General features: G+C 38.0%; 1 protein-coding gene across 3 annotated transcripts in view; it reads left to right on the top strand.

Annotated features, from left to right (window-relative positions):
• The window catches only part of LMO7 (LIM domain 7), a 127,017-nt gene that overhangs the window by 11,179 nt on the left and 92,892 nt on the right, over nt 1-22,946 (top strand). For all 3 annotated transcript variants that reach the window (XM_021707375.1, XM_021707374.1, XM_021707373.1), the window contains exons 2-3: nt 1,408-1,477; nt 20,692-20,798. The gene's annotated coding sequence lies outside the window, so the exon portion shown is untranslated. The remainder of the gene's footprint in view (nt 1-1,407; nt 1,478-20,691; nt 20,799-22,946) is intronic.

The raw sequence follows: 22,946 nt of genomic DNA, 5'->3' as shown, positions 1-22,946 counted from the left end.
TAGCATTAATAGAAAAACTTTTTTTTTTGAGTTGGAGTCTCACGCTGTCGCCCAGACTGGAGTGCAGTGGCCGCTCCCGGCCACCGCAGCCTCGACCTGCTGGGCTCCGGCGATCCTTCCGCCTCAGCCTTCTGAGTAGCCGGAATTACAGGTGCGTGCTACCACACCCGGCTGATTTTTTTATTTATTGTAGAGATGAGGTCTCGCTGCCCAGGCGAGTCTTGAACTCGCAGGCTCAGGCAATCCACTCACCTCAGCCTCCCAAAGGCGTGGGATTACAGGCTGAGCCACCGAGCCCGGCTAGAAAAACATTTTTACAGTATTACATTTCAATATGACCTAGCACAGTAATAGTGAACAACAAAAAAACAGAATTCATACTAATCTACATTTAGAACCAAAATTGTACCCAAAGTTGCAGTTGTCAAAGTTGAGTTCGTTTTTTAGTATTTTTGAGTATGGAGAAAGATAGCTTTGGAGTATTTGTGATATTAACTTAAACTTGTTTAATTTTAGTTTCTAAGGTAATTTAGCTCATTTAGGGGCGTTCTGGAACATTTAATTTAAATTTCACCCAGTCATTCTGCCATGGTAACAAAGCAATCAGTCATGGTTTGAATGAGTTGCCAATGAAAAGTAGTTGATTATTTGGACGAGTTCCAGTTCACCTTGTAAATGTGGCAAAGTAATGTGGTTTTGAAAGCTGCCTTTTAAAATGAGGACCAGTTTAATAAAAAAAGATCAATAAAATTATTATTATTATTAGAGATTCTTAAACTGAAACAGAACCCAATTTTACCTATCTTTAACAAATAAATATAAAAATAAAACTTTTTATTTTTAGTTTTTGAGTCAGAGTTCCACTCTGTCATCTGGGCTGGAGTGCAGTGGCATGATCACAGCTCACTGCAGCCTTGACTTCCTGGGTTCAGGTGATCTTCCTGTCTCAGTCTCTCAAGTAGCTAGGACTATAGGCATACACCATCATGTCCTGCTAATTTTTATTTTATTTTATTTTATTTTTTTGCAGAGAGGAGGTCTCACTATGTTGCCTAGGCTTGTCTTGAACTCCTGGGCACAAGCAATCCTCTCATCTTGGTCTTCCAAAGTGATAGGTTTACAGGCGTGAGCCATCACGCCTGGCTGAAATTATTTTAAAGGACAGGGCTTTGGATATAGAATTGTGTCTATATGGTCTAGGGAGGGCCACTCACCATGGTGTGCAGAGCTGTTCTTTGGTTCTTGATTTATTTTCTTGGCTGTTTGTTTTCTGATGTGCTATTGACACTGAATAACATACTGGGGGATGGAACAGTGATATATGTGATTTTTGAGAATGTTAAAAAACCACTGAAGTGATATTGACATTCTTGTAATTGCAAATGTTATTTCTTTATTTACTTTCAGTTTGATTAATAAGCTTAAACCTGGCATCATTAAGAAGATCAATAGACTGTCCACACCCATAGCAGGCCTGGTAAGTAATAAATTATCTTAAAAATTAGATTTATTTGTCTTTGAAATATAAAAAGGTGGGCCCTGGCAAGTTTTTATATCTGCAATTACCACTGAAATTAGGTTATGGGATTTTTGCTCAAGGGAAGCTTTTTTAATGATGTCCTCTTTATATCTGTAGTTCCTTTCACTGGTACCCTTCTGCCTGCAGACTTTTATTTAATTTATTTTTTGCTTGTTTGTTTTGATTTTTGTGCCCTCAGACTTTCTCTGTTCCCTTTCTTGACTTTGTTCTTCCACAAATTGTATTTGTTTGGGATCACATTCTCTCTGAAGCTCAGTCCTGCCTGTGTTGTTTGCTGGCCAACCACAATGGCTCCCCAGATTGTCAGCTGGTCACCAGTTATTAGGTTTCTGCAGCTTTATGCCTATGATTTGCCCTTACTCAGTGCACAGATCATAAGTGCATTTGCAGAATAGCTCAAGATTAGCTCTGTTGCGTTATGTGTTTTGGTTTCCTACCAAAGTCCTGTGTGATGTTGGACAAGTCACTGTCTTCCTCTTTGCCACTGTAATGTTTGACTGTGATGGTTTTCTAGATTCTTGCTAGCTTTAAAATGAGGATTTTGTGTCTGAAAAATACCCCACACTCTCATTATGTCGCCTTTTTGATGGACCAAGACACTGGAGAAAATAATAATATGAAACTGTGTGGAGATAATTCATAATTAAGTATAAATGATGAATAATTTTCAAAATGTTAGAAATTCTAAAAATTATTGCTGATGATGGGAGTCACTTTAAATAAATTAACTTCCCAAAACACTGAAGTATAAGACAGCTAATAATTGGAATGCAAAAACAAACTGTATTATTTTTGGAATAGTCATGCTGTTTATAATACAGTCAGAAAATTTGTGTTTGGCCATTCATGTGTTTACAAATGTTAAAGGCATGAGTAATTAAGGTTAGCAGAACCAAAACCTTTGGATTTGCAAGAGGAATGAAAATCTCATCAGAATCTTGTCAGGGATGTTTGGTTACACAGTATTTATTATTGGAAAATGTCTGTCTAGAAAAGAAGAGTGACAAGTTTTTATAGTTTATTTAAAAATATGTATATAAAGTTCTCATAGTAGATGAGCTTAAATATTAATTCCTTCCTTTTTACCAAATTGTCTCCATTCTATACTTGTTGTGAAAAGGCAGTGGACTCAATAATTTTATTGTTCTTAAATTTGAAAAGATAAAAGATAGTTATTAATAGATATATAATTTTCTTCTAGTAATATAGTAATAACATATTTCTTTTTTTTTTTTTGAGTTGGAGTCTCACTCCGTTGCCCAGACTGGAGTGTAGTTGCCGCTCCCGGCCCCTGCAGCCTCTATCTGCTGGGCTCCAGCAATCCTTCCACCTCAGCCTTCCAAGTAGCTGGAACTACAGGCGCACGCTACCACACCCAGCTAATTTTTTGATTTATTGTAGAGATGAGGTCTCACCAAGTTGCCCAAGCGGGTCTCGAACCCACAGGCTCAGGCAATCCACTCACCTCAGCCTCCCAAGGCACGGGGTTACAGGCTGAGCCACTGAGCCTAGCTAGAATATACTTCTTATTTAAGGAATAAAATTACAGAGATCTGATTCTTGGCATCTTCTTAGGAGGAAACATTTAGTTTACTAAAATAATAAGCTTTATACGAAAATGCCTTTTTAAAATAACACCTGAATGTTAAGAGTTTGAATTGTATTGAAAGTACTAGTCTTTCTAAATGGCTTAAGTTATTCTTAGTTTATTGCTTCAATTTTAAGTAGTCATTTCTTGGATCAATTGTATCATTTTAAATGAAATTAGCCTTTGATCTAAAACACCCTGCATACTTGGAATGCTTGAATTGTAGGAGTTTGTTGCTGTTGGCCACTGGAGGTTTTATTCAATTTTATGATTATATGAAAACACAAATGTATTTTATTTTTAAATCCAAAGATCTCTCCAAGTATTTCTATTTCAAGCATCAGGAATTCCATCTAGTTTGGATTTTATCTCTGGAGACTAAAATGAAATGTATTTCCGGTATATTAAATAGGAGGATTTTTCAAGTACAAGACACCGAGCGTTTTAAGTTGGCTTTGGAACATAAAAGTGACCATGGCTGCAGAATTCGGCTAAACCCAGTTGGTTTGAAGGTGTCAGCATGCCTCATTGACTCCTGTTGCTTGTTGGTCAGGATAGTTATATCAAAACTTCTCTAAGCCTTAATTTCAAGTGTGAATTAGAGCTCCAGCATCTACTTGGAACTGTTGTCATGAGGATTGAAAGGGATAATAGATAGTCTGACATACATATTCAGTGAATGTTCTTTCAAGAAATAATTGGGTGCCTGCTAGGTGAGAGATTTTTCTAATTTATAGGGATATATTTGAGAAGCAAAGATGAATATGGACCTTGACCTCAAAGAACTTACTTTCTAGTGTGTGTGTATGGGGGGAGATAAGGCAAATAAATTAGCAAATGTGCAAGAAAGCACCACATAATGAATGTGCTGTGAAGAATTAGAGTAGATTGTGCCATTTGGTGGGATGCCCTTGAGCAGTGATAGTGGGACTGTGAAGACCTCTAAGAATTCCTCAAGGAGCATGTTAGAAGCCTTAGTTTTTTGACACTTACAGAAGACTCTTCATATTGCTAATTTTTGTGTTTGTAGCACCTAGCATAGTGACTGATACATATAGGCAATGAAAGAGTTTTTAAAGAAATGAACAAACAAGATTTTCAATGTGAAAAATGATAGGTTCTAGAAGTCAGTCTTTGATAGGAATGGTTGAATTGTATCCTCCTCCACCAAAATATATTGAAATCCGGCAGGGTGCGGTTGCTCAAACCTGTAATCCCAGCACTTTGGGAGGCTGAGGTAAAAGGATTTCCTGAGCCCATGGGTTCAAGACCAGCCTGGGCAACTGGGCACCATGGTGAGACCTCATCTCCACAATAAATTGAAAAATTAGCCAGGCGTGATAGGACACGGCTGTAGTTCTAGCTACTTGGAAGACTGAGTGGAAGGATTGCTGCAGCCCACCAGCAGGTCAATGCTAGGGTGCCATGAGCAAGACTCAAAAAAAAAAAAAAAATATATATATTTTATATATATATAAATCCTGAACCCCAATACTTCAAAATATGATGTTTTTTGTGAATAGGGTTGTTGCAGATGTTGTAATCAGTTCAAATTATTTGGGGGTAGGGTGGGCCCCTAATTGAATATGACTGATGTTTTTTATAAAAAGATGGACGTGTGACTGGGGGTGGTGGCCCATGCCTGTAGTCCCAGTGCTTTGGGAGGCCAAGGCAGTAGGATCATTTGAGCACAGTAGTTGGAGACCAGCCTGGGCAACACAGCAAGACTTTGTTTCTCTAAAAAATAAAAAAATAAAAAAAATCCAAAAATGAACCTGGCATGGTGGTAAGGGCCCATTCCAGCAGTTCCAGTGACTGAGGTGGAAGTATCACTTGAGTCCAGAAAGTGGAGGCTGCGGTGAGCTGTGATCATGTCACTGCACTCCAGACTGGGCAGCAAAGTGAGACACTGCCTTAAAAATAATAACAACAATAATAATAATAATAATAAAAGATAAAGGTGTGAAGACACACACTTATAGGACAAATGTCATGTAAAAGCAGGATTGGAGTGATGCAGCTAAAAGCCAAAGAACACAAAAGGTGCTGACCACCTAGCCAAAGCTAGGAAGAGTCAAGGAAGATTTCCCTAGAGGTTTCACAGAGAGCTGGTTTTGCTAACACCTTGATGTTGGACTTCTAGCCCCCAGAAGTGTAAGACAAATCATTGTTGTTTAAGCTACCCAGTTTTTGGTACTTTGTTATGACAGCCCTAGGAAACTAATACTGATAGGTAAATATTCCAGTTAATACCTGCTTTATAAAAACTTTTTAACCTTGAAATAAATATAGAATCATAGGAAGTTACCAAAAAAAAGTACACAAAGGTCCTCTGTACCCTTCACTCAGTTTTCCCCAGTGCACCATCTTATATAACAGTAGTAAAATATCAAAACCAGGAAACTGACATTAGTACAATCCAAAGACCTTTATCAGATTTAATCAGTTTTCCCTACAGTAAATACTTTTTTAGTAGCAAATCACAGAGATGTTTTCAAGCTAAGTCGGATAAAGAGAGTTCTATTTTAAGGGCTTATCAGAGAACTCTCCCTTTAATCCAGTATTCAGCCATAAACATGGTAGCTGCATCCCTCATGATTACTTTTTTCTGCCCCATTTCCAACAGAAGAATTTCTCTGGTGTCTTTAGTTGAGGTTTCCCAAAAGAAATCTGAATGGATCAGGTTATCTTTTCTTTCCAGGTTATGGATATCACAGGTCACTGGCCAGCCTATGGATCAGTTCTTTTAAAAAATAGTTGCCTTGGCCAAATGCACTGTGGTCAGAATGGTTGATTTTCTTTGACTCATTCAGTTCAGGTGTGTGGGTTGAAATGGGTTCTGTGAAAGAGTTTTGTGTGGGGTAGATACACCAAGGTAGTTCAAATACAATAGGAAATTCTGTATGTTTAAGCTGAGTAGCTATGGTGTTCCACACTCCCTGTTACATTACTTCTTTCTTACTGTCTTTGCCTTAGCTGTATCTTTTATCCAAGTCACTTTGGTTACCATGTGTAGCTTTGAAGCAAAGGCAATGGATTTACCCTTTGCATATGCACCTGTGGGAAAAACACAGAATATACTCCTTGAGCCAAGGGGACATGAAAAGAGATGCTTAGATGATTTTAGAAATATATTGAATACTTTGCTTGAAACACTTATGTGATTGTTTTAGGAGGGTAATAACCATATTTTCCTGGATCTTTTCTTCTAGAGATACGACTTTTCTCACTTGACTGAGTTTTATAAAAAAATACAAGTTCTCTATCTTTCTGGTCTTCACAAAACCATGTTTAACAAAATCTAATTCAAGAGTCTATGTCTTCCAAAAAATTAACTAGTGTTCAATGTTTGTTCAAATCATTGAAACTCAAAACTAAAACTTTATTTGGGGATTTAAAAACAACCCAATCTCAAAACAAAACTCTAAGAGACAGGTGAGATGTTCTGACAATGAAAAGAGCTGTTGAACCAGAATAATTTTTACCATTTGATATGTTAGTGTGCCCGAAAACAGTATGTGTAGAAACATCAAGGAAGTTATTAAATGCTAAGACTTATAGTTATCTTGGGTTCCTGATGATTTATTTGCATTTAGCTAAAGCAAGGTTTCTCAGTTTGAGCACTATTGACATTTTGAGCTAGATAAATCTTTGTTGTGGAGGTCTTTCCTGTGCATTGTAGAACCTTTGGCAGCATCCCTGGCCTGTACTCACAGATGTCTCTTGACATTGCCAGTGATTCCCATAGAATAAAATAATCTCTGATTGAGAACCACTGAGCTAAGAATCAAGAAAGTAAACACAACTCTTTTTACCTGGGCTCATGTAAAGAGGCTGACTATATAATTGATTGATCTACTCATGCTCCCATTTCATTTGTAATTTCCCTTTGAAAAACAGTGGTATTTCAGAAAATTTGACTTGACTCATTCCTTTGAATGTTTGTGGTTATCTCTGTCCACATGTGTGTCAAAAATATGGGCTGAATTTGAACATCTTTGATATAAAGGGCAAATCTTTCAGATTACTTTCGGGAGTGAAATGTGCAAGGTGTGACGATAGAGCCTGGGAAGGCGTCTCCTTATTCAGGAATGCTGTAGAATGCAGGAAATGGGCAATGAAGCCAGCTATCTTAAACTGTTGGGTGTGTCAGTTTCTCTTGCCTTCATGATGGCAAAAGAAGTAAGAAACAAGGTAAGTCTATGTGTGCATCCTTACTGCCATTTTCCAGAAGGTTATTGTTAATGTTCTCATATCTGACTCTTACACCTTTACTCTCTTGCAAATTCTTCTTCACTCTCCTACAGCAAAGTCGTGTGATCTACTCTATACTGAGGTCACTGCTGACACATCTGGTTGTTCCCTTCAGTAGCAATGGAAAATTCACTTGAGGAATCTCATAAAATTTAAATATTGCTCCTTAGGTTTTGTCATGTACTTTTCTAAAAGCCATTCTATGCAGTGAGGATTGTGGGCCACTGGAGCTTGGAAGCACTTTGCACAAAGAAAACTAAAATGGGAGACCTTAAGATAGAGTATTTTGGGGACAAAAGCCCACTTATCTTTCCTCTTCTTTCTCATCTAAGTTGAAGTAGTATAAAGAAGTACAAATATGATTACTATTTTCATTCATGGGTGGCACTTTTCTAGGAAGGAGACAGGATTGAATTTTGTATGGTTGAAAAGAAAATACCCAAGGAATATTAGAATGTGATGTGACTGAGGTATAGGAGTGAGCAGACGTTATATTCCTTGCTTGAAAGAGTGGGTGATGCTATGGTTGCTCTGTGCTAGATCAAACCCAGCGTGTGACTCAGAGGGAATATCTCTCTAGTGGTAATAAGGAAGATACATTTGTGAGCATTTGTGATATTGACGTATGCAAAACACTGATAACAAGCAACAGCATGGGAAGAGATGGGAAGATGGTATTTTGGAGCTCGTTTAAAATAACCACTTAAAGATAAGGTCAATTGTGTCTATTTTCTCTTCTGGAATTTTATTGCTAATTTTCTAGATTTGTTTGAGGAGATCTTCCACCTAGAAAATTTGGGAAAGACATCCACCAAGTAAATTCTGTTTTACTTATCCTTACCTGTTTGATTGCTTAGCCAATAAGAGCAGTGTTCATCCTGAGCTGATTCTGGTCACTATGACTCCATCATCAGATGGGTGTAAACCAACCTTCATAAGTTAAGGAGGACATGGAGGGGGCATTGCTGAGGTTCCCTCCTACAACATGGGTCTAGCACTACATCTGCCTCAATTCTTCTTTCTGGTCATGTTTTTGATTTCCTCACTTTTGATTAATAATGACATCTGTATGTTTCTATAAATTACCATGCTCTTTGTTTTTAAATTTGTTTGTTAAGTTTGTTTTTATTTCACTTATCAGTGTATTGGACCAATTTCATATCTATTGCATCAAACTTTGGCATTTCATTGCATTCAAAGATAGATTTTTATCTTTTTCTTCTATTTTCTAATAGAAACAGTGAATGTAAAAGGATATCAATAAACATGATTAAAACTGCTGAATTGTGATCCCATTAGTAAAACTAAATTGAAGTTTTATTTCAAAAAGAGAGTGAACTGCTGTCACAAGTTGTGACACTATGCCTCAAACACTAGCATTGAAACTATTCACATTTTATCAATATAATTATTTAAGTACTAACACCAAGAGCAAAAAAGAGTACTCTTTTCTAAATATACAGAAGAATGTGTAATATTATCATTATCAATGTATTATTTTGCTTGTATGATAAATTATAGCATAAAAGTTAGCCATTTACTAAAAATAAGACCAAGGCAGGAACTTGAGACCAACCTGAGCAAAATAGTGAGATCCCATCTCTACAAAACATTAAAAAAATGAGCTGGGTGTGGTTGTGTGCATCTGTAGTCCTACCTACTTGGAGGCTAAGGTGGGTATCACTTGAGCCCAGGAATTTGGGGATGCAATGAGCCATGATTGTGCCACTGTACTCTAACCTGAGTGCCAGTGAGACCCTATCTCAAAAAAATAAAACTAAGTAAATAATAGTTTGTAATGTCTCTTTTACTGGAACTTATGTGGATCACCAGCCATATTTTGAAACAGTTTGGGGTTATTACATATGAATGAATAGGCTGGGGATTTGTGCATTGGTTCTCTTCAAGGTAACAAATATTAGATATTAAATATCTGAATTCCTTAACACCTTCATATAAATGGCATATAACTAAGTCAATGGTGGTTGAGTTATTTATGAAGCTTTCTTAGGAGATTTCCTCAGTCTCCTTGTCTTCCTGCTTCTCTTCTACTCTCAATTAAAGATAAGTATATGTATGTTTGTTGCAACTCTATTCACAATAAAATAAAAAAAATAAAGATAAGTGTCACCAAGAATAGAAACTTAACAACTTGGGGTCAACACTGAAGTTGTTTCCAGTACCCTCATAATACTGTAGCTCTGCTAATGGAGAAACTACTGTTTTATTTCTAACCATAATCTCTTAGTCATAGTGTTGGCACAAGTTTAGGAGCACTTCCCTAGAGTTCCAAAACCTGCTTGTTTTTAAATCTTAGATGAATATTTATTTGCCAAGTTTCAGCCTTGAGGGCAACTTTTTCTTTTTGAACATTATGAATTGGAATTGCTAAAACAACGCTATAATTAGCTTGTAGTGGTAAAAATAATTGTTTCAGTATTCAAGTAGGATGATATAATACATGACAGTTTCATTCAGATAAAATTGGAAGACTTTCCTTAGGTAGATTTTATTATGTAAAAATTGGAAAAGGAAGGGCAAGAGGTTGATAAGAAAAGAATCCAAGATGTAAAGATGATATGATGGCATCGGTCACTTGATTTGTCTTAGGTTCATAACTGTGCCTTCCATCCTAAAAATATTTATTAAACACCTACTATGTGCCACACACTGTTCCAGGCACTTGGGACTTGACTGTAAAAAAGGCAGAGGAAGTATTTTCTTCCAGAAGTTTTTGGGTGAGAATGTGAATAATATAATTAGTGTAAAGTGCTTTGGTTTGCTACCTGGCATACAGTAAGAACTCAGTAAGTACTAACCTGGGAAAATTCGCTATTCATGAGAACTGAAAAATGTCATATGAGGGACAAGGATGTTGAAGACAAAGAGGCATCTAAAGAGGAAATGTGAGGTTGTGGGATGTGTGAAGAGCCATCACAGTAGCAAAGGGGCTGTCATGTGGGACAAGGGTAAGGCTTAGTTGGCATTACTAGGTAGGCAGATTTAGAATTAAGGTTTTACAATTATGATGAGGGAGTCTTTGGACTTTCTTGACAGAAAAATGACTAAAAGTGAATCAGCCTCATAAAGTGGTGAATCCCTGGGGCTGAAAAAGTTTAAATACCTGGTGGCGAGACCTCCTCTCTACAATAAAATTAAAAAAAAATTAGCTGAGCGTGGTAGCGCGCACCTGTAATTCCGGCTACTCGGAAGACTGAGGCGGAAGGATCGCCAGAGTCCAGCAGGTTGAGGCTGCGGTGGCCAGGAGCGGCCACTGCACTCTAGTCTGGGCGACAGAGTGATACTCCAACTCACAAAAATAAATAAATACCCGGTGGCCATCCAGACACATCATCTTGCAAATGTGATCCCTGAGGCTGCATGGGGAAGGCTGCACTAAAGGATCCCCAATCCCTAGCCAACCCTAAAGTGTTACCATATAGTTTTCTTCATTAAATATATTTTAGTGCATTTTTGGCATCATTATGACTTTTTTTTTTAAAAGCAATTACTTGTTTTCTTTGGAAGAACTAATGTGGATAATTTGAGGACAGAACTTCTAAAGCATCTATTTCAGCACTTAACAAAAAAGAGTAGAAGAGTTTTAGAATTACCTCATTTTGATCTAAGGTTTAACTTGATGAATGGTATGCAAGACTGTCACTTAATTCATGCTGCAGCTTGACAAAGCCTGTTATTGCTTTATGTAGTTCACTGCAACCTGAGTTGATGAAGCATTTCAAGTAGCCTTTACCAGCGCACTCAACTCTCCTTCCCCTGACCTGCTGCTGCCCTAACTTGCCAACTTGGCTCTGCCTTATGTGGTCTGGTTTTTGCTCTTGCTCTGCCAAGCAGAGCTGGCGAAATGTCAAATCACCACACTGCAGGCATCATAATTGCACCTAATCCCTTGGGCCCTCAGTATCGCTTGGCAATTACTTTAAGCATTCCTAGTAGGTTCGTTCCTATTTTTACATTTGCATGTTACAAAACTTTACTGCTCTCCTTGTCCTCAGTTCCTTTGTTGTCAGCAAGTGACTGGGCCCTTTTTTTGGTAGAGAAGTTGATACTGAAGGGAAAATGTTAAAAAAAAGAATGAGACAGGCTGCTTATTTTCCTCACAAATAACTCCTGAAGTTGGATCTCTGAATGTTTGCCTGTATATTATAGTCATAAAATGTTGGTGTGACCTGATAGATCATATTTATTTTAGCTATGCCATAAAATAAGAGAATTCTTATAAGTGGATTCTCCAAAATAACAGATTAAAAAACTAGTGCTAGCTGATCAAATTATGACTCAACTGCTTTCTTAGTGAAACTGTATAAAATGCAAATTTACATATATTATAGTCACCCTGCTACTAGAAGTTGCTTTAAAATAACTTTGATGACAATCAATATATCTAAGAATGGAATTCAAGTATTTTTGTTGATGGTCTAGTGATGAACTCCATAATCCCTAGGGTCGTGTGTACATACTAAAGAGAAACACTGTTTTTAAGTCATATTTGTTTCATTTTACTTTTTTTTTTTTTTTTTTAGAGAGAGAGTCTTGCTCTGTCACCCAGACTAGAACACAGTGGCATGATCATAGCTCACTGTAGCTTCAAACTCCTGGACTCAAGCAATCCTCTTATGTCAGTACCATGCCTGGCTAATGTTTTCTTATTTTTTGGTAGAGATGAGATCTCACTACATTACTAAGGCTGATCTTGAACTCCTGACCTCAAGGGATCCTCCCAAAGCTCTGGGATTATAGGCATGAGCCACTGTACATAGCCCATATTTGATGAAAATATTTTCCTCACTTTATTTGCTAAAAAACTCATCTATAAAAGCTCAGATCACCTGAGAGAGCTTCTTAAAATGCAGATTGTGATTCAGTAAGTCTGTTGTAGAGCTAGAGAGTCTGCATTTCTAACAGGTTCCCCCCATTGCTGTCTGTGGGTCATACCTTGAGTAGCAAGGGTAGGAGAGTGGCTCTCCAGCTTGCAACAGAGGGATGACTACATGTCTCCCTCTTGTGATTCTGATGCAGCTGATTGGGGACTGTGTCTGTAAATCATTATTCTAAGGTGTGGACTTAGTTGACTTTTTCTGCTTCAAGTGATATGATATAAGCTCTTGATTACTGGCACATACCTGCTAATGTTTTTGGCACTGTCAATTTCAGGGATCGAGGGGGCAGGGACTTTGGTGCCACATCATAGATAGAAATAGATTTGAGGTCACCAAATCTCTTGGCCTCGGGACAAATTTATCAGCATCATCATGTGCTTGGAGATATTAGTTATCTTTTGTTTTAGTTGAAAACTTGTTTAAAGTAGGCAAAGATCCTTCTGAGAATACCATGCCAAAGTAATCTTGAAAATAATTTGGTTAATGTATGTGGGGGAGCATTTACAGGTGATGCTCTTCTGGGACCTTGGGCTTAAACTTCCTAAGGGTTTCAGGTCACAGTCATGAGCACAGCATCACGCATTATCAGAATTAGTTAGGATTTTGATCTTACTCAGGGCTTTTGTAATAAATCCTTTTATTAGCCTTGTTTCTATTTAAAGAACTCATTTTTACTTCTGATAGTTCTTGACCCTGTACACTCAAGAAATTTTTGCAGAAGTCGGTCTTACTGGCTTGCTCTTCTGAATAGACATTTCTATATTGTTACCTTAAAGTTTCATGATGCAAGTTATTTACTGTAAAGACTGGAAGTCATTATACTTAAAATTTTATTATTAAAGATTTTCTTTTTTTGGATCCTTCAAGTAAAAATGAAAGTGACCTTGGGCTGTGTAAGAGTCTAACGTGATGTAGTACACTTTAATAAAGATTTAAACTTTTGCATAATAAAATGATTCAACATAAGAGAAATCTGGGGCATAATGGCATACATACAACAACACTTGTTAAAGGATGTTTACATTTTAAAACACATTAAAGAAGACATCTTTTAAAAATAATAGGTGAAATTCACATAACAACTAAACATCTTAAATTGAATAATTTAGTGGCATGTAGTATATTCACAATGTAAGTGCAACCACTAAGCATTTCCAACACTCCAAGGTAATACTTCTTATACTTGTTATACTTCTCCATATTTCTTCATTTGTCCAGCCCCTGGCAACTGCCAACCTGCATTTTGTCTTTGGATTTATCCATTCTGGATATTTCATATAAATGGAATATGTGACTTTTGTGTGTTGGCGTCTTTCACTTAGCATAATGTTTTAGAGCAAGAATCAGTACTTCATTCCTTTTTATGGCTGGATAGACACACGATTTATATATCTATTTGTCTGCTTCCAGCTTTTGACTGTTGTGAAGAATGCTGCTATCACTGTGCACGAACATGTACTATACCTGTTTGAGAATCTCTTTTTCTTTCTTTAGGGTATATACCTGGGGAAGGCATCTTTTAATAGAGAAGAGTGAGAGTGAGTGGACATGTGTGATGAAGAAGAAAATAGTAAAATAACAAAGTAAAATGAGAAGACCCTTATATTGCCGATAAGAGCTTTCTAAAATAGGAACGACACATTCAGCTTTTGGGTCCCTGACATTGTTCCCATCCCTGATAACAAGAGTAAGGAAATGTGCTAAAGTGATATGAAAATATGTTACTAGATACAGAAAGTCCTCTACATATGAATGAGTTCTGTTCTGAGAATGCATTCCTAAGTCCATTCGTTTGTAAGTCCAACAAAAAGTTAGCCTAGGTACCTAACACAATTGGCTATATAGTACTGTACTGTAATAGGTTTTTAATACTTTTCACACCAATAATGCATAAACAAACACACAAAATAAAGCATTTTAGATCTTATAGTACAGCATGTGGCAATGCACACCAGACACATGAACTAACTTATGTGATTGGATGTGTAAGTGCATGTTTGCATCTTTGAAAGTTCGCAACTTGAAGTTTCATGTGTAGGAAACTTATTGTAAGTGCTTGTGGAAGGAAAATGGGTTGAAAGACTCTAAAAGGAGAGGTGTTAACAAAGACCTATAATAACAAAAACCTATGATAACAAAGATTTTATCCTGGGGCCTAGTGTTAGAATACTCATCCTATCCATATGATATCTTTTCCATAACTCTCTTTTCAGGACTTATAATGGAGATAGGAGTTGAGACTCCATCAAAGTGTAAAATTGTGTTTATGTTTAAAACTGGAAAACGTTGGGAAAAGGTAGAATGTCACCCTACATTTGGAGTCAAGAGTAAAGACAATGAAAGTGAAAGCTGCTTCTCCCACACGTTTTCCTTCTAGGCATGGAGCCTCCTAACACTGGAGGTTTGTGGGTGAAAGCTTTGGGCAGAGCAGTGGCAGACGTGAGTAGGAGCAGACTCCCTGGGTAACATCGAACTCTTTCACATTTGGGGTGATCCTCGGTCTATTGCCAATGGCTGCTCTTCACTGTCACTTATTACTCCTTAACCTTCTCGAGTTTATGCTCACTAAGTATACACTCCCTTTGATTGTCAGATTCTTTTTTTTTTTTTTTTGAGTTGGAGTCTCACTCTGTCGCCCAGACTGGAGTGCAGTGGCCGCTCCCGGTCACCGCAACCTCGGCCTGCTGGGCTCCAGCGATCCTTCCGCCTCAGCCTTCCGAGTAGCCGGAATTACAGGCATGCGCCACCACACCCAGCTGATTTTTTGATTTATTGTAGAGTGAGGTCTCGCTGCCCAGGCGGGTCTCGAACCCGAGGGCTCAGGCAATTCACTCACCTCAGCCTCCCAAAGGCGCGGGATTACAGGCTGAGCCACCAAGCCCGGCTGATTGTCAGATTCTTTAGGTAGTCTTCCTATTGGAGCATCTGCCACTCCCTTCTTGAAACCTCTCCTCTTGTTTTCCATAATGCTGTTCTCTTCAGCTTTTCCTCTGATTTTTCTGGATGCCCATTTTTTTTTTCTTTCTTTAACTGCCCCTTAAATATTGGTGGTTGATTGTGAATCCTTCTTTTTCTTTGCTTTTCCTACGAAGGCTTATTGATATCCTTAATCTCTACTTCTACCAATGTGTGCCTGATTACCAAACCGTATTTAAGATCAAATATTTTTCATGGGCTCCAAACCTAAATTACTACTAGCTGGACATGTAAAACTCAATATCTTTAAAAGTTTATTTTTCTATTCCAAATTAATGGCTGTTCTGTATTCTTTAGTGTTAAAAGTATTGTGGTCAGCTTCCCAAAATGGTCCCAATGATTCTCATCTTCTGATATTCACTCTCTTGTATTTAGGAATTGTACACAATTAAGTAAGTCATCTGTTGAGAAGATTCCATTCTAGTGAGGCAACTTCCAGAGTGTGAAGTATAAACTTTTGGTTCTTCTTGCTGTTAATAATAAAAGGTGAGGAGAGAGAAAGAGGGGTATAGAGAGATAAACATGAAGGAAATAGGAATTGCTGGTTTTGAAAATTATCACCCTTTTTAGCAAGTAAATGATGCTCGCTAGAACTGAGATTTCAGGCACAGATTAAATTCAGAGCATTACAGGAAAATAAGATCTAAAGATGAAGTTGAAGCCAGGCTCGGTGGCTTAGCCTGTAATCCCACGCCTTTGGGAGGCTGAGGTGAGTGGATTGCCTGAGCCCGCGGGTTCGAGACCCACCTGGGCAACTTGGTGAGACCTCATCTCTACAAGAAATCAAAAAATTAGCCGGGCGAGGTAGCGCTCAACTGTAGTTCCAGCTACTTGGAAGGCTGAGGCGGAAGGATCGCCAGAGCCCAACAGGTTGAGGCTGCAGTGGCCAGGAGTGTGCCACTGCCCTCCAGCCTAGGCGACAGAGTGAGACTTCAACTCAAAAAAAAAATTCTTTAATTTTTAGAAAGATCTAGGGGTGATGACTTGGAGGTCTGTCCAGTCCAGGAATAGGGCTTTTAAGAAGCTTAAAGGTATTGTCCTTCAGTCATTCCAGCAGAAAAACAAGGTAGAGAAGTGTTTCTCTTAAAGATTCATGGGTGTGGTTTTTGTCCAGTGGAAGGAACCCCAATAAGATTCACAAAAGATATATATCTTTGAGAAAATCATATTGCAGAAACACTGCCAGCTTAGACCAAAAGGGACAGAGAATTAGAAAGCTTAGAGGCCTTTAGTTTTCCCAAACTTCTGTGGGTAGGCTAGGAAGAAGTTTGAGAAAGCTGTGTAGCTGCAAACACAGGCTACTTTTCAAAGAAAAGGAAAGATTATTTTTAGGGTTGAACCAAGAGTCCAGAGGGTAGTACCAAAAACCATTAAGTATTCCTTAGCTTTGAGTCCTAATGAAGGAACTACCAACCTTTGTCTTGCAGGATTTCAGAATGTCTGTGGACTGTTGACTCCTGTGTGCCTTTTATTTCTCCGCACTTTGAGTGTCTGTAGTGATTATCATACACCTGTCCCACTATTGTGAGTTAGGGTGGGGGCAGATAACTTGTCTTCTTTAGTTAACAGACATTCAGGTTGAGATGAACTGTACTTAAGTGCCATACTTAAGGAATTCTATCTGAGGATCCTCAGGCATGCTTAGATCTGACTTCAGTGATGAGATTTCAGACTTGGAGCTCACCTTGCAAAGGAATGAGGATTTTCGGGTTTTGGGAGGGAGTCAGTGTACTTTGCATGTGGCTGGGACATGAGTCTTTGGAGTCCAGGGAGTGAATTGTAGTAGCCAGTTCCCAAGAAAGCTAGACCATAACACATTGCAGCTTCTATCTTATACTTTCTTGGATCACTGGCTGTATCAAGCAACCCTTTGGAAGTGCCCGTTTGATAAAGAACTGAGGCCTCCTGTTAACAACCAGCCCTGGGTTGACAGCCATGTGAGAGAGCCACCTTGGAAATGGTTCCTCCAAGCACTAGGAAAGCCTTTGGATGACTGCAATCCTGGCTGATATCTCTATTGCTACCTGATAAGAGGTCTCCCACATCAGAACCATCCAGATAAGGCCACTCCCATCTTGCTGATCTTCAGAATTGGTGTGAAATCATGGCATCTATTGTCTTAAGCTGCTGAGTTTTGGGATGATTTGTTATTGCAGTAAAATATAACGAATGGAGGCACTACAATGACTACAAATCTTGAGAATCTTGGTAGATCTTTGTGACTTCCTCATCCTATCTCATTTGTTAGTCAGTACTGCTGTTCCTGGTCATTAAGCTCTCTAGTTTACCCTAACCCCTTCTACCTCATGCCTGCTTTGTAATTGACTCAAGGCTAAGGAGTAGGGAAGAGGTTGTAGAAAATATGAAAAACTTTTCCTGTCTATATAATGTCTGTCTTTATTCATAGTCACAGAAAAATTTAAAGCTAAAAGGTGCTATTAGATACTTCTACGATTCATTGGGTTTTTGTTTTGTTTTGTTTGTTTGTGTTGGAGAAACCTCTTTTAGTCCTGAAAGTGAAGGGACTGCAGATATTTAGAGCAGGAGTTTGACATGAAGTGTTTTATGGAAGCTGAACTATGAAATATTTGTGTGATGGGTTGGGCCAGGGAGGGTTGGGCTTCCTTTTCTTTTGCAGAGAGAAGTATTTGCCCTTGATAATGGGTTGCAGATCCACAAACTGCTCATTTCACAGATGAGAAAAGTGGGGCCAGAAAGGTTAAGTTTTTCCTTAGCCACACAGTTGGTTAGTGGCAAAGCTAACTTGGAGTCCTGGCTCCCAGTCCAATTAGATACATTTGATTCAGTTTGCCCTTTATTTCTATTCTTATTCTTGATAGTTTCAAGTGAAAATGATTTTATTAAAAGAAGACTCAAAGCTTCCCTTTTAATATGCCATGCTGGGTGTGGCTTCTTGATGTTTTCACAGACATGAACATTTTATAATTTTGTATATCCCCTTAGGCAACTCTCTGCTTGGATCCTTTGAAACTGCAAACAATAAATTACCAATGACTCCAGTAAGCATGATTTAGGTTACAGTCCTAATCTTAGTACAACCTGTTCCTGCTGCATAGGCCATGTATGACTTTGTTTACAAAGTTTTTCTGTTTTAAACTTGAGTATCACTGAACTATTTAAAGATATTTTGATTTTTTGGTTAAAATAAAACAAAGGATTTATGTAAGACTAGAATTTAGTCATGTTAATTTGTGTCTTTTCTTGAACTTTATCTCCAGTTATCACTTTAGATTTTAAGTGGTTTCTTTCTAAATACTTAGGTGGTTTCTTAGGAGAGTGTGGCTTGTTTTATCTATCCTTATCAACCTGTGCATATTTGTCAACCAAATGAATGCAATTGTGTTTGTATAAAATATGTGAAGAATTGTTTTTGCTCTTAACAAGTTTACTTTTAGTTTAACTTTGTTTTAATATTTTATAATACTTTAAACATTCAGATCCAAATGGAATTGATGGGAAGACTTCTAATGCTTTTTTATTTTTATTTTTTATAAAGATTGCTTCCCATGGAACTTGGGGTCTTGGTACATCAGACCATTTGTTCTTGTGTACTTCTCAGAGGACCAGTTTTAGAACCATTAATTTGTATCATTTGATAATTACCGATTGTGCAGTTTTTTAGAAACTGTGAGCTTAACAAAATTATCACTTTCTACTCTTCCTGGAATTTTGCCTGTAAATTACTTCTCCTTTTTCCACATTAAGTTATTAAAGACAAGTTAACCACCTCTCATTGAGCTGCTCAACTTTTGACTTGTACATTTATTTATTCTTTGATGTCGTCTTATTTAAAATGATTCTTAAATTTCAGCTTCCAGTAAGGTGGTTCACACTGCCTTTTACCGGTAGTAGACTTTCTTTTTTTTATTTTTTTTTATTTTTTTTAATCAGTATTTTTATTATAGTTTTGTGGGGTACAGTTAAGGGTTAGGTGTACAATTACGTTTCATTCAGACACCCTGTTGATAAGAGGTGTTTTCCCAGCCCCAGACAGATATTTGCTGGGGCTGGGAAAACACCTCTTATCAACAGGGTGTCTGAATGAAACGTAATTGTACACCTAACCCTTAACTGTATTCCACAAAACTATAATAAATATACACGATGGAATACTACGCAGCCATAAAAAAAGACTTTCTTTTTAACATCCCTTTCCCAAGCAATCAGTTTGCTTTTCTCTTGTCATACCTTCTCTTGTGCTTTCCCTAAATTTCCTCACTGAGAACCCAAGCCGTTGAATTTAATCTCTTTATCTTTGTTTTTTAAATTGTCCCCTCCCATTTTGCAATACCATCTCCACTTTTCTTCTTGTGGGAATGAGCTTCTCAACGTGGGAGAAGCATAACTGCCTTTCTTCCAAGTAGCAGACTGACTTCTGGTCTGTGAAAATCAGCCTTTAGGGAGGAAGGTGAGGTTTCAGGGAGGCTCACACCACAGAGGTGGCATTGCCAGCGTGCTCAGTGGATGGACATGTGTTGGCATGATGGGAGGCCATCCCCTTAACTGAGAACCCTAGCAAGTTCAACCCCATAAAGTGTTTTCCTTTTTCAGAGTAGTAAAGATGAAGCCTGAACTAATTCTGGTAACCAAATGTGTGTCTCTGAAATGTAGCTGACTGTAAAAGAGAATACATTGCAGTCTGTGTTGGGCTGCCGTTTGCATTAATGAAAAGCACTGGTTGTGAGTGGAGGATTTGGGTTTTGAAATTAGATACAAGGGCAACCTTGGAGGTGGGGGATCAGCTTTCATTTTTTGGAGGCGTCTCTTGAGGCAGGTGCAGGGAGTGAGTAATGTGCCACACAAACCATGCAATTTAGCCAATGAACGCCAGGTCTCTCTTTGGTCCTGTAGTATGGTTTCCCTGTCTGTCAAAAGCCAGCTCAGCAACCAAACCCAGATTCCAGGTGTGGTATTCCACAGTCATTCTGTAATTTGTAATCATAGAAACAGAATGTTCCTCCTCTTATTTCTTCCCTGCCAACAGTTTCTGGGTGGGTGAATGTCAGTAGCTGGAGTTATTTTTAAAAAGGAGAGGTGAGGCTTGTCGTGCGAAGCCGGGAAGAGGGCGTTTGTTTGCAGAGCAGAGCTGACATCAAAGTGTAGATTACTGCTCAGTGGCTAGGCACTTGTCCTATAACAGGTAATGTTTAACGTGCCAGTCACAAAGATCACAGAAGCAGTGTATGCCTGGGAATAAGATAGCACTACTGTTTATGCTCTGGAAGACTGAAAGTCTATACATGCTCCATGTATTTTTTTTTTTTTCAAAGACACATATGCGTTGGTCTTGCTGCCGCCTCTTTTGCTGACTGTAATTGGACTTTGAAGCTTCGAAGTTGTATCATAAAAATTTGTAACCTTTGTCTGAGAGAGAGCTCGGCTAAGCAATCACTTTCCACTTCTTTTCACAGGATAATATAAACGTTTTTTTGAAAGCTTGTGAACAGATTGGATTGAAAGAAGCCCAGCTTTTCCATCCTGGGGATCTACAGGATTTATCAAATCGAGTCACTGTCAAGTAAGTTTCTTCAGTTTGTTAGCTATATATATTTAAGCTTAGGGCTTGTAGCTTAAGTGTAAAAAAAAATGCTGAGAGTTCATGGTTACAGAAAAATTGTTCGCCTCTCTGTGCCTTCCTCTTTTCTAATTCCATTTTAAAAATGGCATAGGGACTGTGAATGTGCATCTGTCTGTAGCCTATGACATGGCATGGTCTTATTGTAAATCTCTGTACTGACCAAAATGGTAGTGTTTATGTTTTAATGCTTGTCCAACACAATAGTGTTTGGTTGCTAATGGTGAGGTTTACTCATTATATTTATAAAGTGAATTTAGAGATTAGCTTGCAGAGCAAAAGTAATGCTTTTAAAATTGTTTTCTTATGTACTTGAAATTAAGACATGGTAATTAACATAAAGATTAGAGTAACACAGTAGTTTAAAAAATGCTTTTTTAAAAATCTTGGGAAGGTAGAAACACCTGGACCAATATGTAATGCCAAGGACCTTGTCAGTTGTGACTGACTTTTGAAAATGAACTGTTTTTCACTATTTTAATAGTGTAGATGAGAAAGTGAAAGTGGGAGTGAGAATGTGTATGCCAATACACTGTTGGATCTGAGGTGGAAAATGGTGTTTGCGTGGGAGTATGTGGTTTCAGGAAATCTGGTTTTAAGCTCCTGTGAAGTTTTTTTTCCTATAAATTTAACATGCTTCTAGGAAATCAGTAATAAACTAATGTTATCAGATCAATGTGACCAGGAAAATTATTTTTGTGATAACTACCTCCTTGCCATCATGGCTTTTAAACCTAATTAACATTTATCCAAGGGAGAAAATAAACACTTATTCTGACTAGAGAAATAAGGGAAATGGAAAAATCAGTTTCATCAGTTGAGACAAAGATTTAGTTTACATGGTTGATATTCTTATGTAATAGCTCTAACAGTTATTTTCAAAAATCGACTATCTTAAATATGGCCAATTTTTTTTTCTGAAGAAAAGATTATTTATATAAATATTTTTGATAGCACACATTGTCTTCTTGCGGTACAACCTAACAACCCAGGTAGAATTAGTCTTTCAAGGTCTGACAGTATGTATTCACACTGCTTTGAACCTGTTTGTTTTCAGTTGTGTTTAATAAACTTTTCTAAACTCCGCAGCAATGAAGTGTACATGGCAGGGATGAGTCTATCTGCATTTCTGATTAATTGAAATATAATTTTGAGATGCTAAATGTAATCACCAAAATGAAATGATTGCTTCTACAGTATACAAGGTCATGTTTAATTTCCATACAATATAGGTATTTGAATGTATTTGTTTTCTTTATCAACATATTATTTCATAAGACTTATCTGATGGGCAAAGAAACTTTAGACTTTGAAAGTCTTCTTTTTCTTAGGGCTTATTAAGTTGATGCTTATTAAGTGTAAATATGCCACCCTCTAAAATCATACTGCTTTGAAACTCTGTAGCCTGTGTTTGAGTTGGCGAAGGACTAGGTGAAACATGTTTGTTGGCCCCTAATCCCAAGAGTACTATGAGCAAAGCTTGCCCGGAGCCTGCTTCATGAGATGTTGGGTCTAAAGTGTTTAAGACAAATTAATATCTGGGCTCAGCCTTCAGTGAAGTTAAATTACTGACAGACTGAAACTGGAAGTCACGTAGTTGTAGTAAAAACTATGCAGAACAACTTGTTCCAGTCGGAACCACAAGTTTGTGAAAGCAAAACGTGCCTAGTAGTACCTGTGCGAATGCCTGAGTGGGAACCTTCATTTTGTGTAAGAACATTTCCCCTGATAATTCTATCATGTTGGACCAAAGAACAAAGGGGTCCACCCTGGGTTGGCTATAGTGGAAATGCTAGAGCCTCCCAGAAGAGATACAAGGAAGGTGACAAATAGACGTGTTTTTAAATGGTCATGGCGGAGCATGGTGGCTCATGCCTGCAATCCTAGCACTTTAGGAGGCTGGGGTGGGAGGATCACTTAAGGCCTTGAGTTTGAGACCAACCTGGGGGCAACATAGTGAGACATTGTCTCTACAAAGAATAATTATTAGTCGGTTGGTACACACACTGATGGTACACACCTGTAGTCCTAGCTATTTGAAAGGTGAGGCAGAAGAATTGCTTGAGCCCAGGAATTCAGGGCTTCAGGGAG

The sequence above is a fragment of the Carlito syrichta genome, unplaced genomic scaffold (genome assembly GCF_000164805.1).
Source record: "Carlito syrichta isolate Samal-C Ts95f unplaced genomic scaffold, Tarsius_syrichta-2.0.1 Scaffold316894, whole genome shotgun sequence".
In the NCBI taxonomy this organism is placed as follows: Eukaryota; Metazoa; Chordata; class Mammalia; order Primates; family Tarsiidae; genus Carlito; species Carlito syrichta.
Note: the sequence above shows the minus strand (reverse complement) of the source record. Positions and strands in the feature narration are given on the sequence as shown.